This window comes from Narcine bancroftii, chromosome 3 (genome assembly GCF_036971445.1).
Source record: "Narcine bancroftii isolate sNarBan1 chromosome 3, sNarBan1.hap1, whole genome shotgun sequence".
In the NCBI taxonomy this organism is placed as follows: Eukaryota; Metazoa; Chordata; class Chondrichthyes; order Torpediniformes; family Narcinidae; genus Narcine; species Narcine bancroftii.
Genome location: NC_091471.1, coordinates 245,551,740 through 245,564,602, shown reverse-complemented (window position 1 = coordinate 245,564,602; position 12,863 = coordinate 245,551,740). Strand labels below are relative to the sequence as shown.

Sequence of the window (12,863 nt, the reverse complement as noted above, 5' to 3'; positions counted from 1 at the left end):
TTATCATCTGACTGTACATATACAAACAGATGAAAGAGTTGCTCCAGACTACAGTACGCACACATAATCAACACATATATTCATCTTGATGTAAATATAAAATAAATATAGATAAATATTTAGTATAATTTACTCTGTTATAGGATCCTTTTCGTCAATTTCACAGCCTGCAGGTAAAAGCTATTTCCCAGCCTGACAGTCCTGATTTTGATGCTCTTCTACCTCCTTCTTGATGGTAGAAGGGCAAATACATTGTGTGATGGGTGAAAAGGGCCCTATTTAAGCATAAAAAGGCATCTTTCTGCTGGGCAGAGGAACCAGTAACCTTTCGAAGTCAGCAAGGATAAGGAAGGAGGCTGTTTGGACCTTCACCCTTCAATGAGATCTTGGGTGATCTGTGCATACCCTCTAGCCAGACTCTCGGACAAGTGAAGTAGGGTGGAAGGTTAGTACAGCAGTTAGTGCATCATTGTTACAGTGCCAGGAACCCAGATTTGAATCCGGCGCTGTCTGTAAGGAGATTGTATGTTCTGCATTGCTTTCCTTCGGGTGCACCGGCTTCCTCTCACCTTTCAGAAACATCCCACGGGTTGTAGGCCAATAAGGATCTGGGAGAGTCATCCCTTTTCATCTTGGAACATAGCTGATCCAGTCAACTTTCCCTTGCTTTGTCCTTCAGATCATCACACACCCACCCTTTCATCAACTCGTCAAGTAAATACAATAAATACGAGACTACGTATGATACAATATAATTGGTTACACAGACTATACATTACACCGCAAAAGTTAAATAAATGGGACCCAACAGTATCTGATAGATGTTTTCGATGTAAAAAAGAAATGGGAACAACAATTCATGCAATCTGGACATGTGAGAGAGTAGAAAAATTTTGGGATGATCTCAGTCAGATATTAAATAAAATAACAGAAAACAATATACCAAAGAATCCAGAGATCTTTCTCCTAAGTAACATAACAAACAAAGAATTTGGAATTGATTTGGAGGATGCACAAAAAAGATTTGTTAAGATAGCCCTAGCCGTAGCAAAAAAATGTATTATGTCAACCTGGAAATTGGAAGATAATTTGAAAATACAACTATGGTATATAGAAATGAATAAATGTATCCCATTAGAAAAAATAACATATAGTTTAAGAAATAATATTGAAATATTCAAACAAGTATGGGAGCCTTACATTAAATACAATAGCGAAAACCTACCGGGGACAAACATTACCTAAGTTGATGGAAGGAGAAGGAAAGAAAAGAATGGACTCACTAGAATTTCTGGTGTATTTTTGTTGAATGACAACATTGTCTGACTGGCTTAATGCAACCTAGATTGTATACCTAAAATGGATGAGGGGGGGGTGGGGGGTTGGGTTGGGAGGAGGGGAGGGGGTGGGAGAAAAAGTCACTGTATATGTGTGAAAAAGAAAAAGTGTATATCATGGCTAATGTGATTTATGGTGTGAAAAATAAAAAAATTAAAAAAAAAAAGTTTACTGTGATCTGACTGCACAAGTACAACCCAACGAAACAGCGTTCTCCGGTTCTTGGTGCAAAACATGCAGACATACAACCAGACATAACACACATAACAGACAAACAATACACATGTAGGACAAATATTCATATACACAAATAAATAAATAAATATCAGTTTCATGAATATGAGAGTCTCGGAGGGTCAGTGTGAGCAGTTCCTTTGGTCGTTCGGTATTCTCACTGCCCGTGGGAAGAAGCTGATCCACAGCCTGGTGGTGCTGGCTCTGTTACTTTTGTATCTCTTTCCCAATTGGATCAGTTGAAAGACGCTGTGTTCAGGGTGGAAGGGGTCCTCAATTATGTTTTTTTTAACAACACAGCTGGTGCATTTCAGGAAATTATTGCTATTTTCCCAGAATGCTTGATGTGTAAAAAGGTTGGAAAGGGAATGAGGGTGCCATTGCCGTTCCAATATTTTACCTCTTAGATCCAAGCCAGGATGCTCTTGACAGCTCCTGTAGGAGGTTGACATAATGATGGCCGGTAGCCTTGCCTGCTTCAGTCTTCTCAGAAAGTGCAGTCACTGTTGCACCTTCGTGACAAAAACCTACAAACTACAAAAAAAAACCCTCCCCCCCAAACTAATCTAGTCCCAAAATTAAAATATAAGATATTACATTATAAAATGAGAAATTAATTTGGATTGCATCAGTTGACACTCAAAGACCTCAAAAACATCAGGGAAAACTTACTGATCAAGGAAGAAATTAATAAAATCATAATTTTAATTTCATTATTTTAGCATACAGACCCCAAATTTGCAAAAAATAAAGAATATTTAAGCCTTAAATTATATGTGTTTTTTTCTAATAGTATACAGGTTTGAATTTCAACATGCTCATGAAACATCAGATTTCCATGTTACAGTGACATATTTCCTTGCTATTACTAAACTTAACAAACTTTAATTGGGAATCTGACAACAATAGTTTAGGAGCGACACTTTCAAATTTTCCTAACAAAAGGAAAATTCACTCCCGTTATCCATTGTAAATATTTACAAAATAGACGTAGAGTGAAGAAAAGTTCAAATTTCTATGGCTGGGTTCTCCTTGTGACCTGCATGGGTTTCCTTTGGATATTCCACTTTCTTCCTACCCTACAGAAACCTACAGGGTTTTGTACGTTAATTGGTGGACTTGAATGGCACAGACTCGTGGGCCAGAAGGGCCTGTTACTGGGCTGTATCTCTAATTAAAAAAAAAACAGATTGGTGGCTATGTTGTAAGTGTCATGCCAGATCATAGACAAATAATAAAGCACAAATTTATTGCAGATTCATATGAATGCAGGAAGGAAAGGTTATTCATGTAACTGGGGGATAAAAGAAAATGTGAAGAGATATGGACATAATAAAATAGCTAAAAATGATAAAGAGAGTCAAGTTGAGAGTGAGAGCTTTGACATTTAGTAATGATAAGCTTTCCCTATTTAACTTACCTGGGCAGTCCCAGATATTGGTGCAGTTCTTAAGTCTTGGGCTCAACACTCCCTGGTGACCTTGGAGAATCTAAAGGTTAGAAAAGGATCAAACACTTGATATAAATGTCTGCATCATTTACTCATTATGTTTAGCAACAATTCAGAAGAGTTGAGCAATCAAACAGAGCAGGAAAAAAATTGCACAACCAATTTCAACACAGAACAAGCTCCGCATAACCCAGAGTGACGGGGGGGGGGGGGTGGGTGGTGGGGAGGGTGGGAGAGACCAGGGAGGCAGGGGTGGTAAGCAGAGTCGGCCCAAGGGCTCAATAAAAGAGAAGCATGTCAACAGGCTTTGGCAGTGGGCTATCAGAGGAGGACGGAGGCAGGAAGATGGGGAAGACATGCAGGGCACAGGAAGGGCGGTAGATGATGGGTGGAGGTAATGCAAGGAAGCGGAGGTTAGTGGGGTGGGGGCAGGGAAGGGGGAGGGGGTAAGGAGATCATGAAGTTATACAGCATGGAAAAGGCCCTTTGGCTCAACCGTTCATGCTAAATAGGTCGATCATCTGAGTTTATCCCCTTTGCCTGCGTTTGACCCATATCTTTTGACAGCGAGGGGCTTAGAGGCCAAAAGACATACAAGGCTCTGGACCGCCGGACGGAGACTGGCTTGTGAGAACCAGATATCGGGACCATGATTCATGAGGGTGGCAATGGCGAACGGGGCCCACGAAGTGTCTCGGGCGTTAACAGTTCCCTGATTATTTGGATCTAGGAACTCAGGTTTACCATTGGAACTGATAGGAGATCGTGCTGCAGAGATTACGGGAGTGCAGGTGGTAAACCCTCAGACACACTAACCAGAGAAGGAAGAGGGTGGTTATAGACGTTTTGTATTCTGCATGGAAGTCAGTGACCAGTGGTGTTCCGCAGGGATCCCCTCCTCTACCTGGATGAGGAAGTGGAAGGGTGGGTCAGTTGCGGTTGACATGAAGATTGGTAGAACCATTGAACTCTACAATTCAGAAAACTGGCCATTAAGCTCCTCGAGTCTGTGCCAACCATCCTCTCCCTAGTCCCACTGACCTACTCCCATTCCATAACCCTTCAGGTCTCTACCATCCATGTGGCCATCCAATTTATTCTTAAAACACACAATCGAGCCAGCATTCACCACATCAGATGGCAGCTCATTCCATACTTCCACCAGTCAGAGTAAAGAACTTCCCTCTAATGCTCCCCCAAAACCTTTCCCCCCTTCAGTTTAAAACCATGACCTTGCATATTTGTGGAAAGTCTGGAGGGATTACAGAAGGGCATTGAAAGGATGCAAAGCTGGGCTGAGAAGTGACAGATAGAATTTAACTCAGAAATGGATCATTTTGTTCAGTCAAATTTGAAGGCAGAATACAATGTTAATGGAGGAGATTGTGAGCAGTATAGACAAACTGAGAGATCCCGGGTCTGTGTCCATAGGTCACTCAAAGCTGCTGCACAGATTGATAGTGTTGCTAAAAAGGCGCATGGTGTGTTGGGTTACATTAACTGTGAGTATAAGAGCCTTGAGATAATATTGCAGCTATACAAGACCCTGCTTGGAATATTGTGTTCCATTTTGGTCACCTCATTGCCAGAAAGATGTGGACACTTTAGAGGTAAATCACAAAATTCTGTAGACACCATAATTGAAGTAAAAAAAATGCTGGAGAAGCTCAGCAGATCAGTGTCCTTTATATAGCAAAGGTAAAGATAATGTTTCAGAAGTGATAGAGAAGGTGGAGAGATTTACAAGGATGTTGCCTGGAGTGGAGAGCATGCCTTATGAAGCTAGGTTGTCTTTTCTCCTTGGACCAATGGAGGATGTGGGGTGACTTGTATGAGGCGATGAGAGGCATTGATAGTGTGGATGGCCAGAGGATGTTTCCCAGGATTGAAATGGCTAACAAGAGGGTGCATAGTTTTAAGGTTGCTTGGGAGTGTGTACAGGTGGTGGGTGCATGGAATGTGCTACAGGCAATAGAGGTGGAGGCAGGTACAATAGGATCTTTTAAGGGATAATCAGATGTGTACATGGAATTAAGAGAAATGGAGGATTATGCCATAGGGAAATTCTTGGCAGTTGATCTGAGAAGATCGGCTCAACACTGTGGGCCAAAGGGACTGTACTGTGCAGTAGATTTCCATGTTCTATATTCTGTCTGGTCTTATCGACTGAGCTGGATGTGGGTTGAGGGGTGGGTGAGCAAAGAGGTTGAGGCCAGAAGAGAAAATATGGGAAGGAGAAATGTGGGGAGCATGGAAAGAGGAGGGGAGTTATAGGAAGGGTGAGTTTGTTTAGATGAGGGGGGACTGTGGAGAGGATCACTGAAAGGAGGGAGGAGGTTGAGAGACTGGGTGGAGGAAAGGGTATACAGGAAGGGTAGTTTGAGGAGGAGGGAGATTATGGTGGAAGGGCAGGCAGTCTGGGAAAGGGGAAGAAAGAATTGTGAGGGAGAGGGAGTTGGGCAGGAGGGAAGTGTTTGTGAGGAGTTGGAGAGGGAGTGTAGGGGAGGAGGAGTGTGTGCGTGGGGGTTGTGAGGGGTATGTATGAAAGGGAGTGGGGGAGGAGAGGAGTATGTGGGGTGGGGAGGGAGTAGGGGAGGGCTATGAGTGGGTAGAGTAGGGGAGTGTGTGGGGAGGGGGTGGGGAGGAGGGGAGTGTGTGGGGAGGGAGTGGGGGAAGGAGGGGAGTGTGTGGGGAGGGAATGGGGGAAGGCGGGGAGTGTGTGGGGAGGGAGTGGGGGAAGGAGGGGAGTGTGTGGGGAGGGAGTGGGGGAAGGAGGGGAGTGTGGGGGGAGGGAATGGGGGAAGGAGGGGAGTGTGTGGGGAGGGAGTGGGGGAGTAGCGGAGTGTGTGGGGAGGGAGTGGGGGAGTGTGTGGGGAGGGAGTAGGGAAGTGTGAGGATGGAGTGTGGGGAGGGAGTGTATGGGAGTAGGGGAGTGTGGGGAGGGGTATGTGTGGGTATGTGAGGAGGAGGACAGTTGTGTGGAAGGAGAGGTGGTGGGGGGGGAAGAGTGTGGGAGGAGGAGACTTGTCCGGGAAGGCCAATGGAGGTGCAGTTGATGAGTGTGGGAGAAGTCACTCACTTTCATTGGGAATAACTCGATGTAAAAGCCAAGTCGCTGCCCAATAGTTGCGTAAGCGCATGCGCCGTGTCTGCCTTCTGCTCATTGGCTCAAGCAGGAGCACCCACTCCCTTGGGGGAGTCGTAGTCCTCTGAGTGATGCATACATCTCCCATGATGCACAGCGGCTCCTCAGCCGACACGTTATCCTCAAGTCACAGGTAAAGCACTATTCCTTAAATAGTCGCAGATGCTAAATAACGCCCACGCAATAAAATCAAACAAAACTATAGCCCCATAATATAATGGAATTGTTGATTAAATTTACATTAAAAAAAAACTAAATTCAAGTGATCGAGATTAATTGAATGCAGGCTTCAATCTAACCAAAGAACATGGCCAGGTTAGCCCTGGTGGTTTTTGGATTAAGTGAATGACTGCCAGCAGGCAATTAATAATATAAAAGTAAATGAATTCAAAGAATTCATCTGTGATTTGCTGCAAAATTATGGAATGGGGGCCACTAAGTGTAAAGCCCTGCAAAAGGTGGTGGACACAGCCCAGGGCATCACAGATAAACATTCTCCCCACGATCAAGAACTTCTGCAGGGAACGCTGCTGTTGGAGAGCAGCAGTAATAATCCACATGACCCAGCACATGCTCTGTTCTCGCTGCTGCCATCAGGAAACGAGACTCGCACCACCAGGTTCAGGAACAGCTGCTCCCCCTCCACCATCAGACTCCTCAACAACAAACTCAACCAGGGACTCTCGCACTTTATTGATATTTTTCCCACTCTGTATTGTGCAATTGAGTGCAGTTTTTTTTTGCACTACCAGTAAGTGATAATTCTGTCTTGCCTGCAGGGAAAAAGAATCTCAAGATTGGATGTGATGTTATGTATGTACTCTGATAATAAATCTCAAATCTGAAAACCTATTAATTGGAAATCCAAATGTTTCAGCATTCAGATTATAGGTTTCTGTTCCCATACCAAGAAATTTTATTATACTCTAGTTTAATACCATAGAAAAAGATTAATTAAAAGTTTGTTATTAATAGGAATAACATTATTAATGGAAATAACATCTTAATAGTCCAGCAACACTATCACAGCGTCATCAACATGGGTTCAAATCTGGTGCTGTCTGTAAGGAATCTGTACATTGTCCCACATCTGTGTAGGTTTCCTACCACCTTTCAAAACATATGGGGGTTGTAGGTTAATTGGGGTATTTTGGCAGCGTGGGTTCGAGGGCCGTAAGGGCCTGTTGACATGCTGTATGTGTAAATTTTTTAAAAAGTTTAAAGTTGCCAGTTTGCCTGAGAATGCCAAATTGTTGTTGGTTAGATCCATATTCCTTTAGGGAACAGACATAACCACATGAATGCTTTTTTAATGGCTTGAGCTAATTTTAATTGGGAGTTTATAATTTTCAATGAATGCTTGGAATGTTTTTTGTTCTTTAAAAATGTTAAATCAAATGCTTTAAATCAAACAAAGATGTGCTTCTTATAGAGCTGCCTTGACTTGAAAATATTGCTCAGTCATTGCCATGTTAGGCCAGAAGCCAGGTGGGCCTTAGACTGAAAAGGTTTGAGAACCACTGATCTAAAATATTTTATTTTCAGATTTATACAAGACTTTGCTGTATTTCATTCTTTGCTGCCACCTTCAGGCAGTTAAGTCTCAAGCTTCTTTCTGTGTGAAATAAAGGCAGAGAAACAAAGGAACTGCAGTTACTGCAATCTTGAATGAGCACAGAGAAGCTGAAGGGACTGAACAGGCCAGGCAGCATCCATGGACTGAAATGGCCAGTCACTGTAAGGAAAGCACTTTCTTAAAAAAACATCTTTAAATGATTAATATTGAGAAGGAGCATCAATTGCTGCAACTCAGTGAGTGAGATTGGAATACTCCGCTAAGTAACATACTCCTAGAAGATGGGTACAGATGAGAGAAATCACTTGGGCAGTGAGAATGCTGAACAATGAAAGGAACTGCTCACACTAACCAGAGATAAAACACGAAAGTCTGCAGACACCAGGATTGGAACAAAAACACGATGCTGGAGAAACTCAGCAGGTCAAACAATATACTTGACATAGCAAAGATAAAGATACATAACCGATATTTTAGGATTGAGCCCATAACTTGATGAAGGGAAGCCCAAAATGTTGGTTATGTATCTTTATCTTTGCTACATAAAGTACACTTTATTTCTCCAGCTTTGTGTTTCTATATATCCACCACCTTCTCTGTGAAAAAGGTGCCTCTCAGAACCCTTATAAATCTTCATGCCTTCTAGTTTTAGTCTTAATCTCAAAAATGTTACCTTTTTGCATATAATATTTATTTTTCTATGGAATATTTTTGTTCTGTGGTGAAAGTAATTTGTTCAGTGAAGTAAAAGAAAAATAGTACATGTTTGAAACACCCTTAGCGTCGAGTCTGAGTTGATGGCCACGGCAAACATTGAATCAGGAGCCCAAAAGTTACTATCTCCAGATCATCCGAGATCCCCTCCTTCTTCCAAAAGTGTGGGTTCCCTTCTACCACTATCAGCTCAGCCCTTAACCGCATCTTCTCCATTTCCTGCTTATCTGCCCTGGCCACCTCTGCCCCTCCCTCACCACCATTCAGGGCCCCAATTAGTCCTTCCAAGTAAAGCAGCACTTCACTTGTAAATCTGCAGGGGTCATCTACTGTATCTGATACTCCCACTGTGGCCTTCTCTACATTGGAGAGACTGGATACAGTCTGGGAGATAGCTTTGCTGAGCACCTTCATTCTGTCTGCATTAATGACAGGGATCTCCCAGTGGCAATTCTGTGCCCCACTTCTGCACTGACATGACTGTTCATGGCCTCGTGCACTGCAAAACCAAGACCACTGTAAGTTGGAGAAGAAACACCTAATATTCTGCCTGGGCCTCAACAACCAGATGGAATTAACATCCCTCTGTCATCTTTCCTGCAGCTCTCCACCCCCTTCCCTTTTCATTTACAGAGCCATCACCCCTTCCCCTGTTTGCTGGAGTGCCCTCTCTCCCTTATCCAATTACCACCTACCTGTGGGACTGTGCTCCTACCCCGACTCTCCTCCACCCCCCCCAAAACCATTTTGTTTGGGCTAGCTGGCTGCATTTTGCTCAGACCTTGATGAGGGGCTCCAGCCCAAAACATTAGTTTAATACTTTTATCTTTGCTATATAAAGTACTCTGCTTGACCTGTTGAGTTTCTCCAGCATTGTGTGTTTTTATATCCCTTGGCTAAATGAGGAGTTGTTAACTATATTTTAAATAAAAAAAAATTAGACATACAGCACGGTAACAGGCCATTTTGACCCATGAGTCAGTCCCGCCCAATTTAACCTACACCCTGGTACGTTTTTGAAGGGTGGGAGAAAACTGGAGCCCCCGGATAAAACCCACGCAGACACAGGGAGAACAAACAAACTCCTTACAGACAGCGCGGGATTTGAAGCCAGATCTGGTCCTGATCACTGGCGCTGTAAAGGCGTTGCGCTTACCTTATTTGTCTTCATATTGAATGGATAAATGGTAACACTGCTACTTCTTTTCCAGATAACTCTGTGACAAAAATAGGCAAAGATTTAGTTCAATTTACAACTACAATCAAGGCAGAGAACAAAAAGAATAACTTCATTCAAAAGAAAAAAGGAAATCTTTCAATCTTTTATTTCCACATTGTTGAATAAAGGAATTTTAATTGCTCAGGCAGATAAATTGGATCCATCAAGGCTAATTCATATTGGTTGCTTGGAAGTAACAAGATTTTTTTTCTTATGTTAGAATTCTTATTTATCAACTTTTATCCACATATTACTCAAATTATTAAACTCACAGCTGGATTTTAAACATTAAAAACAGTAATAATGTTGAATTATCACAAAATTAGTAAGAATTATGTCAATATAAGTATTCAAATAATAAAAACACGCAATTCAAGTTTACGGTCATCTGATTGCACAGGTACAACCTGACAAAACAACGTCTCTGGTCCTCTGTACAAAGCATGCAGACACACAACCCGACATAACACACAAGGAGATAAGCAAGACAAGTATTCATATAAATAGTTAAATATTATTTTGTGAATATGAGAGTCTCGGATGGTCAGTGGGAGCAGTTCCTTTGGTCGTTCAGCATTCTCACTGCCTGTGGGAAGAAGCTGTTCCTCAGCCTGGTGGGGATACCCCTGAAACTCTTTCCCGACGGGAGCAGCTGAAAGATGCTGGAAGGGGTCCTCAATGATTTTGCACGCCCTCTTAGGACAACGATCCCGGTAGGTCACGTCGATAATGGGAGGGGGGGGGGGGGAGGCAGGGTGGGTGGTGATTCCATGATCCTCTCTGTCACTCTTCTAGTGCTGTGGAGCGCCCTCTGATCTATTTCTCAGCAGCAACAATACCACAGTGTGATGGAGCTGGCCAGGACACACGTGATAGAGTTCCTGTAGATTGGCGTAATGGTGGCCGGTAGCCTTGCTTGTCTCAAGAAGTTCAGTCTCTGTTGTGCCTTCAAGAGAAGACTGACAAGTACCATATATACCTGTGTAATAGTCGTCCTTGGACGACCAATTTTTCGGGTCAAATTTGGGGTTGTCGACTTTTACACCACAGCAAGTACCTGTGCCATTCAAGGGACTGGATGGTAAGTCCGCGTTCAGGGTGCCGGGAGTTCAGATGAGCTGGTGATTGGAGCATCGTGAGCTCATTTGGGCGGGTGGCCGAGAAATGGGTTCAGAGTCAGGGCATCAGGAGCTTGGATGGGTGGGTGGTCAGGGTCAAAAATAGGGGGAAGGTGTGACTTTTACATGGGATCGACTATTACACGGGTATATATGGTAATAGCTCTATAAGATTGTGTATTAAAAGCCAAGCCTGTGATTATATAATTTCTGCTCTGCAGTTATTTCCTTAGGGTGATAATGGCATTGAAAAATAAAGCAGTCAATCAAGGCACAGAATCGTGAGGCAAAGAACTGTAGCAGTGTCCAGTCTGACTAGAACCCTGCATATAAAACACTGGGGATTCCAGAGCTGATCCAGAGAAATCCCAGGTGTGCATTTTAGTGATTAAGGTGAGTAAAAAAAAAATACAAGGGAGGCAAATGATAAAGAAGTGGCATGTATGCAAGATGCTAAATTAGTTTTAATTCCAGCTGCAGAGGGAGGAAGTTGGAGCAGAGGAAAAGTAAGGGTCATTAAATGAACCCCTGATTGTGTTTGTCGTTGTGGAGTCTGATGGTGGAAGGGTAGCAGCTGTTCCTGAACCTGGTTGTGTGAGTCTTGTGTCACCTTTTGGGAGATCAGAGACACAGTATTGAACCCAGGCAGAAATGCAAGCTGAGAATGAAGAATCTTAAGAATGAACAGAAGTACAAAGCAGAGCTTGTTGCATTTGAAGGGAACTGCATGTCAATGTTTGGCAATCACGCAACCTAGCCAATGGAACTGTGAACAGTACAGAGAGAGAGAAAACAGCTGGTTGGGACAGCTTGTGAATGGCTGAGTTGCCCGTGAATGAAATCAGATGAAAGTCTCTCTGTGAAAATACCGTGTTCATATCGAGGACATTTCACCAGATAAAATGTCTTGCAAATTTTATGCATGGTTAGATTTTTACAATCTTGCTGAACTGGAAACTTGTGTTGAAATTTTATAGAGCATATGTTAAGTCAATTAAATGAAAGTTCAAAGTTCAGATTTATTGTTAGAGAACATACATGACATCACATACAACTCTGAGATTCTGTTGCCTGCAAGCCAGGCGGAATTTCTATTTATCAGTAGTGCAAAAAAAGTGTATTCAAGAAAAGATATATACAAAGGAGAGAGATGTAAACAAACTGACTGTGCAACACAGAAAATAAATATTTAATAATAGCCCTCAAGTGCGTCGCTCACTGAGTTTGTCGTTGAGGAGTCTGATGGTTGAGGGGAAGCAGGTGTTCCTGAACATGGTGGTGCGAGTCTTGTGACACCTAGACCTCTTTCCTGATGGAGCAGCGAGAACAGAGCATGTGCTGGGTGGCGTGGATCCTAGGCAGCGTTTCCATTGCATGAAAGGTAATTTGAGTTTTTTCGGTTTATTGCATTAAACCAAATTTTGAGCCTCTCATTCTAATATCTAAAACGTAGACATCCGAAACCCATGAGACCACAATTACTTTTATTGTTGCCATCGGTTAGAAAGAACTATATTTTATGAAAAGGATCCTACATCCTTTACCCACAACACCCATAATCATGTCCATAAAATTTACTCCACAGACTACTCTACTTTGTCTTCTTTTGCACTAATTTATTTATATTTTTTAAATGTAACTCACAGCAATATTTGCACCTGCAAAACAATGAATTTCATGGCACGTTCATGACACTAAATTCTGACTCTGATTCGTAGAATCAGAAGAAAACTGGAACAGGAGAAACAGTTGGGGGACATTCAGTCCTCAAGTGTGCTCTACTATCCAAGGCTAATTTGACATTCCTTGTCCTCTTTCCTGTCCTATCGTCATAGACCTTAATTTCCTTACTGATTAGAAATGTATTGAGGCGATATCGCCTCAAACCGTGCATCTTGGCGCCTCACAGTTTGGCGGGCAGCAACCTCCTTTGAAGAAGACCGCAGAGCCCACCTCACTGACAAAAGGCAGAGGAGGAAAAACCCAACACCCAACCCCAACCCACCAATTTTCCCCTGCAACCGCTGCAATCGTGTCTGCCTGTCCCGCATCGGACTTGTCAGCCACAA

At 42.9% G+C, this 12,863-nt stretch overlaps 1 protein-coding gene across 1 annotated transcript in view; it reads right to left on the bottom strand.

Moving 5' to 3' along the window:
• The window catches only part of LOC138758446 (long-chain fatty acid transport protein 1-like), a 59,499-nt gene extending 56,421 nt beyond the window's left edge, over window positions 1–3,078 (bottom strand). The window contains exon 1 of the mRNA XM_069927371.1: window positions 2,993–3,078. The gene's annotated coding sequence lies outside the window, so the exon portion shown is untranslated. The remainder of the gene's footprint in view (window positions 1–2,992) is intronic.
• Window positions 3,079–12,863: the final 9,785 nt, after the last annotated feature.